The 14,125-nt window shown below is 45.8% G+C and overlaps 1 pseudogene; it reads left to right on the top strand.

The window, feature by feature from the left end:
- Positions 1-1,511: 1,511 nt before the first annotated feature.
- On the top strand, positions 1,512-10,885 carry LOC122545265 (uncharacterized; annotated as a pseudogene).
- Positions 10,886-14,125: the final 3,240 nt, after the last annotated feature.

The following is a 14,125-nucleotide window of genomic DNA, read 5'->3' on the forward strand; positions in this document are numbered from 1 at the left end:
TTCCCCAGCTCCCCTCATCGGAAAGCGTTGACTCTCGGTTCAGTTTCTTAGTCACTTCTTGCCATTCCCAGTATATTGCCCACATCGTTATTTTGTTTTTAAAACAGAAAGGCAGTGATTTGCTGATGCCAGGATCTGAGGGTAATTGCACTCACGCTCCAGATTCTCTCTTGCGTCATTCACAAAAATCTGCACTGCACATGTGCAAAGAAGGGGATTCTGGGAGTGGGTGGGACGCATTCACCAACTCCCCTTTCAATCAAGATCCAATCATGCCCACAGCGCCCCCTGTCTATTCTCTCTCGCTATCCCGAGCTTCCGCCCTCTCACACACATGCCATCCTCTCCGTCCATTCAATCTCCATACCCTCTTCCCCCTGTCTGGTCCAGTCTCTCGTCCACCCTCTGCTCCCCTCCATTCTCTCTCTTTCCCCACCCTCTGCTCTCCATCCATTCCCTCTCTCTTCCCCCACCCTCTCCTAACATTCATTGTTGCTCTCTTTCTCCCCCACCCTCTGCCCCCTTGCATTCTTTCCCCACGCACTGACCCACGTCCATTCTCTCTCCCCACACTCTGCACCCCCATTCTCTCTCTCTGTCAAACGCTCTTCCCCCACCCTATGCACCCCCTGTGTTTGTCTAACTCCAATGCTCTGTCCCCGGGTCGATTTCTCTCTCTCTCTACCCCCAGCCTCTGTTTCCCGTCCAATATTTCTACCTGCACTCCATTCTCATCCTTTCTTGTGCGTCGAGCCCTCTTTGATCACTGTATCAGCCCTTCTAAGGATAGAGAGAGCGTGGATGGTGATGACTCTACCTGGGAGATGGGAGGGTGTGGTGTGAGAAATGGCTGATCTTTAACATTGAGAATCGCTAAAATCATATTTTCAAAAACATAAGTAAAGTTTGAAAGCAAATTCAATTTTTTTTAAAAGCTGCATTTTTCTGAAACTTGCATTGAAATCTGTGCAATTAGGCCACAGTTGAGGACAGGCTGTAAGGATGGAATGGTCAATTCCACGTCTTGCGAAGTTGGTTCAGATTAATTAGAAATAGAGTCATAGAGTTGCAGAGCAGGGAAACAAACCTTTCGGTGCATGCCAGCCACATATTCTAAATTAATCTGGTGATCCATTTGCCACCATTTGGCCCATATCTCTCTCAACCCTTCCTATTCATATACCCATCCAGATGCCTTTTAAATGTCGTAATTGTTCCAGCCTCGACCACTGTCTCTGGCAGCTCATTCCATACATATACCACGCTCTGCATGAAAATGTTACCAGTTCGGTCCCATTTAAACCCCCTCTCACCCTAAACCTATGCCCCTCCAGTTTTGGCTTTCCTCTACCCTGGGGAAAACACATTCAAAAATTGAGCAGCCAGACAAAAGGCAAAAGGAATAAACTGTTGAGCCCCCGGAAAACAAACAAGTCTGACTCCAGCTTTTTTCTCTCTCTGATTGGCAGTTGGACCAGCATCTCCACTGGGCATACTTCGCATGCTTCTCGATGTCAGGAAGCATTGCACATGTACGCTGGTGTCAGCAAAATACTACGCATGCTCTTTTCTGTCAGCGGAAACGGCACGCAACATTCTTGATCGACCAATGGGAAGCCCTGAAGGACGGGAAGGAGTGTGGTCCTCTTGCCATTGAGAGCCGCCCCACTATTGTCAGAATGCGGAAGTTGGACCATGCGCTTGTGAAGGTGTTGCTGCTCCTCTCTCTATGAATGAAGATTGAACTTCATCCCAGACTGCAACTTCTTTCCTCTGTCCAACATCTGTGAGTACAACACATTCTTTCACCCCCTTTTCCATTTTATTTTTTCACTCTGGTGTTCAGTTCTTGACTTGCAGCAAAGTTGGTTCAGGTATGTGTCTTAATTGGCAAACACATGGTAAATGTAGTAACGCAGTGTGAAGTTATAGCCTTTCCTATGAAATAAAAACAGAAAGGAGGTACATTGTTTAAATGGTGATATATTGGGATGTGGAGAAAGTGAGGACTGCAGATAACGGAAATCAGAGTCGAAAATTGTGGCGCTGGAAAAGCACAGCTGGTCAGACAGCATCCGAGGTGCAGAACAGTTAACGTTTTGGGCAAACGCCCTTCATCAGGAATGATGTGTGGATGTACAAACATGCCTCAGCTACCTTCTGCTCAGGCTTTCTACTCCAGTCAATGCCAGTTGTCACATAGGTGCAGCAAGCAATCAGCAAGGCAAGTGGTATATTAGCAAGAGGAACTGAGTTCAAAGTGGGGATGCCTTCCTGTAGTTAGGGAGATATTGAATATATTCAAAGCTGAGTTCATCTGACCTTTGAATGTCAAAAATAGTTATGGGGGAAGGCAAGAAATTTAAAAAAATATATACTGTTCTTAGAAACTTTTTCAAATCTCCCACAGCACCTCCATATACAAAAAAGAACAATACCAAAATACAGAAACATAGCAGTACAACAACGTCATATTATGATACTATTAATAATGAGCTACCTATTATTCTACTGGAACAAACTTAGCTTAAACTAAACTATAATCAAATTGAATAAAAATAAAATTAAACATAATTTAAATTAATTTGAATTCTATCACATAACTTTATTCTATTTCACTCACGACACCTCCATTAAGGCTCCCATCCATGGGAGCACCAGTTATTGCACCCGTATTCCTTTCACCCAGCCTTGCCCTCCCATGGCCCCATGAGCGCCCAGACTGATTCCCACAGCTATACCACGGCTCTAATTAATATTGCTGATCAGTCTGCATCAATATAATTTAGAAAGGGCTGCCACGTATTGTAAAACTACTGTTTTGTGGTGCACCATATTTGTGAGGTCATCTTGGGGGGTGGGGGGGGGGGGATGCTCCATCACCAGCATATGCCACCCCATAAGCCCTGGGGGTTTTCCAACGTCCAATTAATTAAAATGTTCTTCCTTGCACAGTGAATGAGAATGTTACAATCTGTTCCCGTGTTCTCCGAGAGAAGGCAAATTTGGCAACCCCAGAAGAAGAAATACCGGATTCACTTTAACTTTAATCCCCCAGGATGTCCTTCAGCTCCCTTACTATAGCACTCCAGTATCTCTGGATCTTACAACATGACCAATAGCAGTGTGTGAGTGCCTATACTAATTTTACATTTGGGACACCCTGGTGATGTGCCTATCTTGAACTTAGCTAGCCTCTCTGGCACCACATAAACCCTATGTAAAATCTTCAATTGCATGCCCTGTGCTTTGTTACATATTGAAATTTTCCTTACATTTTCCCATATATCTTGCCATGCTTCAAATGAAATATCCTATCCTAGCTCCCGATTCCACATCCTAGAGAGTCCCTCCACATCCCCTAAGGTACGTCCCTTCTGTAAATGATACAACGTACTAACTGAAAGAGCACTTGAACACCAGAGTACTCTTTATTCCACATTTGACCTGTCATGCTGAGCCAGGAGCGTGGTATTCCTCTGTATATAATCCGTTGGCTGAAAGGACCGGAAAAGGTCCCTATTAGACAATACATATTTCTGACTTAGCTGGCGAAATGACATCAAGACCTAACCCTCGAATAAATCTCCCAGACAGAAGATTCCTTTATTCTCCCATGACTTAAAGCCAGAGTCCATTGCCCCATGTTTAAATCCTTGGGCTGCCACCAGTGGGGTAATCAGTGAGGTCTTCAACCAATTGCCCTTGTCTTGCTTCATTATCCTCCAGGCTTTCACTGGATTTAGAATGATTGTACCCTTACACTGCTCAGTCTCGGATTTCATCTGATCAATGAATAATAGATTAACTAGGGGACATCTCGACTGCAATGCTTCAACGTCAAGCAAAATCGACCCGAGTCCCCTCGTGCCCAGTCACACACACATGCTAAGAAAGCGCTTATTTGATATCTCTTCAAGTCCAAAAGGTCCACTCCTCCTCACCCTGTGAGAGCTGCAATTTGGTAAACTTAATTAGGGGGCGGCTGCGACATCAAATAAAAGAGCCTAGCCAACCATTGAGCCTCAGTAATACTCATCTGGGTAGCAACAACAGGAGCATTCTCATGGGGAACAACAGGCGAGGAAGAACATTCATTTTAATCAGAGCTATTCGGCCTAACCATGATAACGGTAATCCGTCCCACCGCTGCAAATCCTGCTTTATCCTCTCGAGTAATTGTACATAGTTAGCTTTATACAGCTGGTGGAATGCAGGGGTAATAAAATTCCCAAATACAAAAACCCTTTTGACGACCATCTAAACAGGAACTGCATTCCATCCTTCAGATCAGGGACCTCCACTAATTCTTCCCCTACCCCATTGGCATAGCTTCTGATTTTGTAAATTTGATCTTGCATCCCGAAAAACTGCCAAATAAATTAATTATTTGAATCAATCGAGGAACGGACTCCTTCAGATTGGCCAAGAACAAAAGGACATCATCAGCATATAGGGTAATCTTATGTTCCCCCATTCCCACTCCTGGCGCCACTATTTCAGGGTCTCTCCAGATAGCCTCAGCCAATGGCTCAATTGCCAAGGAAAATAGCAGCGGTGAAAGAGGACACCCTTGGCGACTACCTCTCCCAGGTTTTAATTTATCTGACTTATTGCCGTTGGTGATGACTGCTGCCTGAGGATCATTATACAACACCACCACCCATCTAGCAAAGGTTGACCCCAGACCAAAGCGCTTGAGGACCCCAAACAGGTACAGCCATTCTATCTGGTCAAATGCCTTTTCTGCATCTAGGGAGGCCACCGAACCCAGGATCAACCTTTGCTGGCATACCTGCACCATGTTCAGTACCCTCCTGATATTGTTGGAGGAGCTATGGCCCTTAACAAAACTCATCTGATCTTCTTTCACAATACAGAACAACACCTTTTACAACCTCAGGGCCAGCGTCTTGGGTCGAATATTAAATTCTACATTCAACAGTGAAATGGGTCTGTATGAAGCACATTCTTCGGGCTCTTTCTCCTTCTTTAAAATGTGGGAGATATTAGCCTCCCTAAGAGAGGGCGGAAGATAATCCTGTGCATATGAATAGCTATACATTCTCAGAGGTGGCTCCACCAACACATTAATGAATTCCTTATAGAATTCACTTGGGAATCCATCTGACCCCAGTGTTTGCCACCTTGGAGATGCTTTATTGCTTCCTGCACCTCCTGTATTGTCATAGGCCCATTCAACAGGAAACCTGTTCCGCGTTTATACTAGGGAGGTGCAGGATCTCAAAGAAGGCCTGCATTCTCGCTGCACTGTGTTCATCTCCCTCCGACCGATATAACTCTGCAAAGTACTCCCTAAATCTAACATTAATCTTCGTTAACTCACGGGTAACTGTGCCAACCTTCTATCTAACAGAGATAATAGATTGGGAAGCATTTTTCTTTCTATCCAGATATCTACGTGGCTGATCTCCAAATTCAAACAATCTTTGTTGAGCAAAGCAGACCTTTTCTTTCCCAGTGAGTGCAATGAGTTGGGAGCAGCCCGGAGAGCTGCAGCTTGACCAGTGAAGGCTTATTATAATATATTTCCTCAGCTATCTGCAGCTGGGTCTCCAACATCTGTTGTTGCTCCTTCCTCTCCGTCCTTCTGGTCGTTGAATGAAAAATAATCAGGCCTCATAAATATGCCTTAGTGGCCTCCTACAGTATTTCTGGATTACTGGCCGTACCCGAGTTGATATCCCAGATGGCTCTGAACTCTTGTGATGTACTCAACAAATTTGCTGTCCCTTAACAGGAATGGGTCCATGCACCAGTGCTGTGCATCCATTCCACCACTCTTGATTTTACCATCTAAATACACTGGCACATGGTCCAAGACAGCTATATTGCCAATTTCACAAGCCAATGTTCTGTCCAAGCAATCCAATGGCATTAAAAAGTGTCAGTTCCCATGTGGTACTTGTGTGGGTTGGCAGAGAAAATAAAGTCTCTTCCATTAGGGTGGAGATGCCTGCACACATACACTAATCCCAACTCCTCGCCCACGCCCACCAAGTGCTTAGATTGCGCAGGTGTACCTGCCTGGCCCCTTGGCACCCTGTCTACCTCGGGATCTATTAGGCGATTAAAATCCCTTCCAATGACCATTTGGCGAACCCCAAGACTCATTAATTTAGCAACTGCATCAATTAGAAATTTAAGAGGGTGCACCGGGGGGACAATACAGATTCAGGACGCCATACTCTTCTCCATGTATTCGTGCTTTAAGAATGACGGACAGTCCATGTTTGTCCTTAATTTGCTCAATTATCTGCAAAGGGAGGTTCCTTCTTACCAGGAAAGCCACTCCTCTACACTTGGAGCTAAAGGAGGAGAAGAATACCCTATCATAACCTCCTTGCTGCAGTTTCAGATGTTCCTTATCAGTTAAATGTGTCACCTGCAGCAGGGCGATGTCCACCTTTTCCTTCCTGAGGCTTGACAGCACTTTCTTTCTTTTTAACGGGGGAATGGCTCCCTTTTACATTGCAGGTGCACCATCTGAACGAATCAGTAGCCATGGTCATCCAGGGCAGCCCGTGGTTTCCCAAGAGGAGGAAGCTTATCCGAGGTGCAGTGAGCAACAAAGACATTAACTCTATAAAGTCTAAAAACTGCTCCTATTAAAAACTACGATAAATAAAAATCTAACCACCACATATAACTTAAGCAAACGCTCAAATAACCCCCAATTATGTAGAGATCTCTTAACCCCCTCCCCAAACCCCACCATTGCCACCATCCTGGCTCCTTTCCACTGAGGCTGTGCCCCAAACGCCAGGCAATTCACAGATTGAAAAAAACATGTTATTTACATTCTGAGAGTTAACAATGGTTGCCCATCTCCCCACACCCCTTTCTCCATACATCTTAAGCACAGGTGTGGCCACCCCCCAATCCAAAAACAAAAGGACAGCAGTCAAAGAAAAGGCCCCACACAAAACGTAACTGACCGATATACTAAATAATTCCATTTTTTTGTCAAGGCAGTACGTATAAAGCCGATAACCACAAAAAAGGGGCAAAAAAGTAGCATTGTCTGTAATGATGTCCCTCCCTCCTTCACCCCGACTCGATTTCTTTAATTCAGAGAATTCGCAAAGTCCTTTGCCTTTTCTGCTGAATCAAAACTATATACCGTCCCTCCATGAGTGAAACGCAATACGGTCAGGGACCTCAAGGAATATTGTATATTCAGATCCTTAATTTTCTCTTAACTTCATCAAATGCCCTTTTCTTAATCCAGGCTCCTGAGAAGTCCTGAAAATATATTATTCTTGAGCCTTTGTCCATTAAAGCCTGTGGATCTCTTCCCAGTCTTCTTGCTGTTTCAATCACTAACTGTTTTTCTTTATAATGCAGGAGGTGCACTTGGACCACGCAGGGCTGCGGGTCCGATCCGGACCTACGCATTTCGATCCGGTGGGCCCGCTCCGCACTCAACAGGCCCGACTCCAACTCCAGCCCCAGGAATCCAATAAGGTCTTCGCCTTCCTCGCATTCCGGAAGACCCACGGGCTGCAAGATTTTTCTTCTACTTTAGTTTTCCAGGTCGTCCACTTGCTCCTGAAGGACCCGAACCTGGTCTTCCAGCGTTTGGATCCTCCCTCCTGGGACCTCCGCCGCGGTCTCCGATGCCACGGTCCTCTCCTCCGCTGCCTGTTCTCTTCGGGCCAACATTTGAATTTCCTGCTCCATTCTTTTCCAGCGTGGCAGATAGTGGTTCCACCGCTGCTTCAATCTTATCTCAGAGTTTCGCAAACTCCGAGAGTAACTGCTGTTGTCCCATTAAACCTAAAGGGTCTGCCCTGGGTGGTTGAGCAATGGCTCCAGGCACCCCTGATGCAGTAGGGGAGTGCCCTGCCTGCTGCACCCCTGTCGGCCCCTTTCCTTCATTTGCTTTCATTCTGGTCCTTAAGCTGTCAAACCACAATTATAGCAGCTCCAGACGTTCAGTAAGTTTATATTAGCAATTGTTTTCTCCTACGGATGGTTAATGAGGTGGGGGGAGGGGGTAAAAGTCCACCTTGCTGGGGGTATGGCACAGAGCCCAGCACAGCAGACCACTCAAACCACCGCCATCTTGGATTTCCAAGAAAATGGTTTTAAGACCAGTACAGAACAGCTATAGGGTCATACAGCACACAAACAGACCCTTCGGTCCAACTAGTCTATGCTGACTATGTTCTCAAACCCAACTAGTCCCATCTGCCAGTGATTGGCCCATATCCCTCTGAACCTTTCCTATTCATGTACATTTCCAAATGTCTTTTAAACATTGTCACTGTACATGCATCCACTACTTCCTTTGGACACCCATTCCACACACAAACCAGAGAAAGAAATGGAGCTCTTCATGTCTTTTTAAAATCTTTCTCCTCTCCCCTTCAAAATTTGCTCCCTAATCTTGAACCCCCCACCCGAGGGAAAGGACACCTGCCTTTCACCTCATCTGTACCCTTCATGATATTATAATCCTCGATAAGGTCACCTCTCAATCTCCTCTGTTCCAGTGAAAGAAAACTCAATCTATCCACCTGGCTGTAGGTATATTCATATTCAGTTATGATGTGTTCAGTGTTGGTGCAGGCTCAAATGGCCAACTCCTGCCCCCAATTCTCTCACTCTGTGTCCAGGACAGCATTGGGAGATTGGGAAAGGGGAGGGATAGATATCTTGTTTGTTTTTATTTTTAAAATGCACTTGATTCCCACAAATAAAATCAACAGGTACAAGTACAGCACATGCAGTATTCCTCATTGCAGCTTCAAGGTTTTGTGTCCTCTTCTTCCGCGTTGGCTCCAGCACATTCGGCTTCCTTCCCCCACCCCTCTCCCCATCCCCGCCCTGAGCCGTTGATGCTTCCATTGTTTATAAAATCAAGAGAGGAATGGATAGGGTAAATAGACAAGGGCTTTTCTCTGGGAGTGTAGAACTATAGAGTAATAGGTTTAGGGTGAGGTGGCCCGGGGAGGGGGCGAGGAATTTAAAAGGAACCTAAGGGTCAATTCATGCAGTAGATGGCGGGTGTAACGAAAGAGCTGTCAGAGGAAGTAGTAGATGCTGGTATAATTATGACACATTTAAAAGGCATCTGGATAGGTTTATGAATAGGAAGGGTTTAGAGGGATAAGGGCCAAATGCTGGCAAATGAGACCAGATTCAGTGAGGATATCTGGTCAGCATAGACCAGTGGACCAAAGGACCTGTTTCTCTGCTGTATATCTAGATGACTCTGGTTTGCCACGCCAGTCTGTTCAATTTCTCTCTGGTGTCATAGCCTTGATGTCTCATTCTGAAACTCCCCCACCCCTGTGGGGGCACGTTAACCATTTTGTGTCTGATTGGTTGCCAAGAAGTTGCATTGCATGTTCATCCTGAATTTACACACTATATTTTTACTTCCAAAAATCAGACCTGCTCACTCTCAACAGTATCCCAATGTCGTGGAAGTTATTAATTTTCAGGTGGAGATATCCAAAATTCAGAGAGGTGTCAGTTGTGACTGTTTTGCTCTTCTGTCCCTGTCAGATCCTGAATCAGCACTTTCAGGAGAATTAGAATGGAGTGAGAACGGAGGGAGAGAGAGAGAGAGAGATGGTGCTTTCAGTTTTGTGGAATAACAAATGAAAAGAATATTCTGCAGAAAGTAGAATTGCTTGTTCTGAATTTCTACCCTGGACTGACAGTGATGACTTCTGTAATCTCTTTTCAGAGTATTTGATCTGAAGATGAAGTTTCAAAATCAACAGATGAAGGGCTTATGCCTGAACCATTGACTCTCCTGCTCCTCAGATGCTGTCTGACCTGCAGTTTTCTACTCTGATTCTCCAGCATTTGTGAGTCACTCAATCCACCGGGACTGCAACAATTTTCAACTCTGATCCAAATGGTTCCTGTTTCAGTACGCATCAGTGGGACTGTAAGAGAGACCCTACTGTTGCAGCATCGCACTAAGTGTGGAGCCTGAAACAGTTATCTGGCCTGGAAAGAGGAATTCAAGGCAGGGAGGGAACATACACGCGTTTGTGTGCAACTGTAGCTTCGGCCATGGAGAAACCATGGAAGTATGACGACTGCGGGAAAGGCTTCCGTGTCCCGTCTGCCCTGGAGACACATCGGCGCAGTCACACCAGGGAGAAGCCATTCTCCTGTCCTGAGTGTGGGAAGGCCTTCAGTGATTCCTCCGCCCGGCTGAGGCACTTGCGGGTTCACACAAGGGAGAGGCTCTTCAGCTGCCTCAAGTGTGGGAAGGCCTTCAGTGATTCCTCCGCCCTGATGAGGCACCAGCGGGTGCACACAGGGGAGAGGCCCTTCCGCTGCCCCGATTGTGGGAAGGTGTTCACTCGCTCCTCCCACCTCGTGATTCACCGGCGGGTCCACACCGGTGAGAAGCCCTTCCCCTGCCCAAAATGTGGGAAGGCCTTCAGCGATTCCTCTGACTTGGCTCACCAGCGGGTCCACACCTAGCGAGAGGCCATTCACCTGCTCTGTCTGCGGCAAGTGCTTTACACACTCTTCCGACCTGCTGAAGCACCAGCGGGTCCACACTGGGGAAAGGACCTTCAGCTGCTCTGTGTGCGGGAAAGGCTTTACCCAGGCCTCCCACCTGCTGACACACCGGTGGGTCCACACTGGGGAGAGGCCATTCACCTGCCTCGAGTGCGGGAAGGGCTTTGCTGTCTCCTCCACTCTACTGACGCACCAGCAGGTCCACATTGGGGAGAGGCCGTTTGCCTGCCCCGAGTGTGGGCAGAGGTTCACAATGTCCTGCAGCTTGGACAAGCACCAGCGGAGGCAACAATGCTCCCAACAATCAGATTCTGCCGGTAACGCTGCTGAGGGTCACCCCCAGGACTGCACCTCCTGCCCTATCTGACAGTGGGGGTAGTAGGAGAGTTGGTAGGCTTTTTTGTTTTCTACTGGGGGAGTGGGGGGGAAGGGATGGTCGTGGCTCAGTGGTTAGCACTGTTGCCTCATAGCGCCAGGAACCCAGATTTAATTCCATCCTCATGGTGACTGTCTGTGTGGCGTTTGCATATAATTCCCCGCTGTCTGCATGGGTTTCCTCTGCGTGTTGCAGTGTCTTCCCAAAGTCCAAACGTGCGCATATTTGGGCGAATTGGCCAAGCTGAATAGTCCCATAGTGTTCATGAATGTGTAGGTGTGGTGCATTAGTTAGGGGTAAGTGCAGAGTGATAGGATAGGAAAATGTGTCTGGGTGAGTTACTCTTCAAAGGGTCGCTCTGAACTTGTTGGGCAGAAGGGCCCGTTTCCACATTGTAGTGGCTCTATGTTTCTATGAACCTTGCTTCCAGTGGGCGCTGCTGCTCATTGAGCCCAAGACCCGCACAAACCTACGACCACAAGGCCATTGGAGCAGAAGTTAGGATATTTTGACCCATCGAATCTGCTCCACCATTTATTCGAGACAAAATAAAAAACTGCAGATACTGGAATCTAAAATAGACAAGCAGGAAGCTGGGCACAATAAGGCAGGCAGCACCAGGAGGTGGAGAAGTCAGCATTTCAGGTATTATCCCTCAGGACTGAAGAAGGGTTCTACCCGAAACGTTGACATCTCCATCAGAAATGATTTATCAGGATGTTGTTAGAACTAGACGGCATAGGTTTAGAGTGAGAGGGGAAGGATTTAAAAGGGACCTAAAGGGAAAACTTTTCATGCAGAGTGTGGTGCGTGTATGGAATAAGCTGCCAGAGGAAGTGGAGGAGGCTGGTAGAATTACAGAATTTAAAAGACATTTGGTTGGGGACATGAAGAGAAATGGTTAGAGGGATTTGGGCCAAGTGCTGGCAAATGGGACTAGATTAATTTAGAATATCTGGTCCGCGTGGACGAGTTGGACTGAAGGATCTGTTTCCGTGCTGTACCTCTCTATGACTACCGGTCCTGATGTAAGTTTAGAATTGAGTAACTTTGAATAATTCAATCTTGTTGAATTCACCTCCTGAAAGGTTTCAAATGAACCCCTCCAAGCGATATGAGTTAAATACGCCGAGTTGGATCAAGTATCCCATCAAGTTCAACACGAATGCGCAGTTGAAGAAGTCAGAAGTCATACAACACCAGGTTACAGTCCAACAGGTTTATTTGAAATCCCAAGCTTTGGGAGCATTGCTCCTTCATCAGTGCTGCTCCTTCATCACTTCACCTGATGAAGGAACAGTGCTTCGAAAGCTCATGAGTTCGAATCAATCTATTGGGATTGTCACCTGGTGTTGTGTGACTTCTGACCTGTCCACCCCCCGCACCTCCACATCAGAGTTGACGAATGAGATTAGATTTTATTCAGCATGATTTAGTGAGATATTCATCTGTATGTCCTTATGCCTGAAACATCGATTCTCCTGCTCCTCGGGTGCTGCCTGACCTGCTGTGCTTTTCCAGCACCACACTCTCAACTCTGATCTCCAGCATTTGCAGTCCTCACTTTTTCCTGGTTCATGTGGAAACTCAACAGTGTCAAAGTTGCAAAGAGATGCCAGTCATAGAGTACTATAGCACAGAGACAGGCCCTTCAGCCCAAACTGGTCCATGCTGACCAAAATGTTTGTCAACACTAACCTCATTTCCCTGCACTTGGCCCATATCCTTCTAAAGCTTTCCTATCCATGTATTTGTTGAAACGCCTTTTCAATGTTGTTAATGTACCAGCTTCAACCACTTCCACTGACAGCTGTTTCCCCAGGCGAACTACACTCTGTAAATATTTTGCCCCACATGTTTTCTTCCATCTTTTTCCTCTCACCATAAAAACGCATCCTTGCTCTTGAAATCCTCCCCCTAGAGAAGAGACAGCTACAATTAAGCCAAACGCTACCCCTCATGGTTTGAAAATATTGCCTCTTAACTTCCTCTGCTGCAGTGTAAAAACATCCCAGCCTATCCAGCCTAAATTCTAATTTGATAATAATGGCAGTGATGATTTTGGCTGTGTGTAGTCAATGATCTCTCATTTCTAAGCTAATGCTGTGCCTCTTAAGTTCACCTGATCTTAAAACGAATGGCACCCCATTCATTTAAAATGTCCATGTTTTCTGTGTAAAGTCGGTCCTGGTCGGGAAATAGGCAGTGGTGTCTTATATTCCCGTAGACTTCTTGCGACCGGGTTCATATGCTCTGTTTTGAGATGTATGAGTAAATCTTCAGAACAAAAGATTAATGGAACCTTTATTCATGTCTCATTATTAAAAACACTTTCTCCATTTACAGATGTGATTGAGAAGCTTCTCCCAATGAATCTTTGACTGATAACCACATTTGTCAGGCTTTTGAAAGTCACTGCAGCTCTGTCATAGCACAGGGGAGGGCTCTTTCAGACACAACGCGTCATGCAGAAAATTCTCTCACATTAGTCGAGCAAAGTAGACGTCTTTTTAAGACATTGTGAAATTTGGAAGGGTTCAGAAAAGGTTTGGAAGGATGTTGCCAGGGTTGCAAGGTTTGAGCTACAGGGAGAGGCTGAATACGCTGGTACTATTTTCCCTGAAGCTTTAGAGTCAGTCAGAAATATCTGTTGAATCAGAAAACATCTCTTCCGGCAGCAGCTTCAGACAGACTGCTTGCCAAAACCAAAACCAGGGGAAAAGAATGGGACAACTGTCCTTTCATTGTAGAAGTGTTTTAGAAAAATAAAATGTCAAACCCTTTTCCTGGATTGTTGCCTTAGCCAGTATCTGTTAACGATTAGCGAAAACCTTAATCCTAGATGAATGGGAAGCCTTTTCCAACCCCTCCTGAAAATAAACCAACAACGTAATCTTCTTAAAGGAGCAGCATGATCACAACAAAAAGCACTTGAACTGAAACATTTGTAACAAAAAGGCTGTACAGTTAGTCGGACAAGAAAACAGGTTTTCAATTTCACCAATCAATTTAAATCAGCCCCATTGGCTACCAAACATTTATTAAATTTAAATCCTAAAGTTTTGACAACAGGACCAATTCTATCATAAAGAATTGGCGCTCTCAGACATTTGTTATTCGATAAAGCATCATTTAGAAAAACAGAGAAGGACATTCCTGACAGAGGAATCGGAGGAGGCATCCCCGACAGAAAATGGCGCAGAATATTCCGGAAGACACATAACCTGGTTG

Source organism: Chiloscyllium plagiosum, unplaced genomic scaffold, assembly GCF_037043375.1.
Source record: "Chiloscyllium plagiosum isolate Xiang-an unplaced genomic scaffold, Cpla_swu_hap1 HiC_scaffold_27, whole genome shotgun sequence".
NCBI lineage: Eukaryota > Metazoa > Chordata > Chondrichthyes > Orectolobiformes > Hemiscylliidae > Chiloscyllium > Chiloscyllium plagiosum.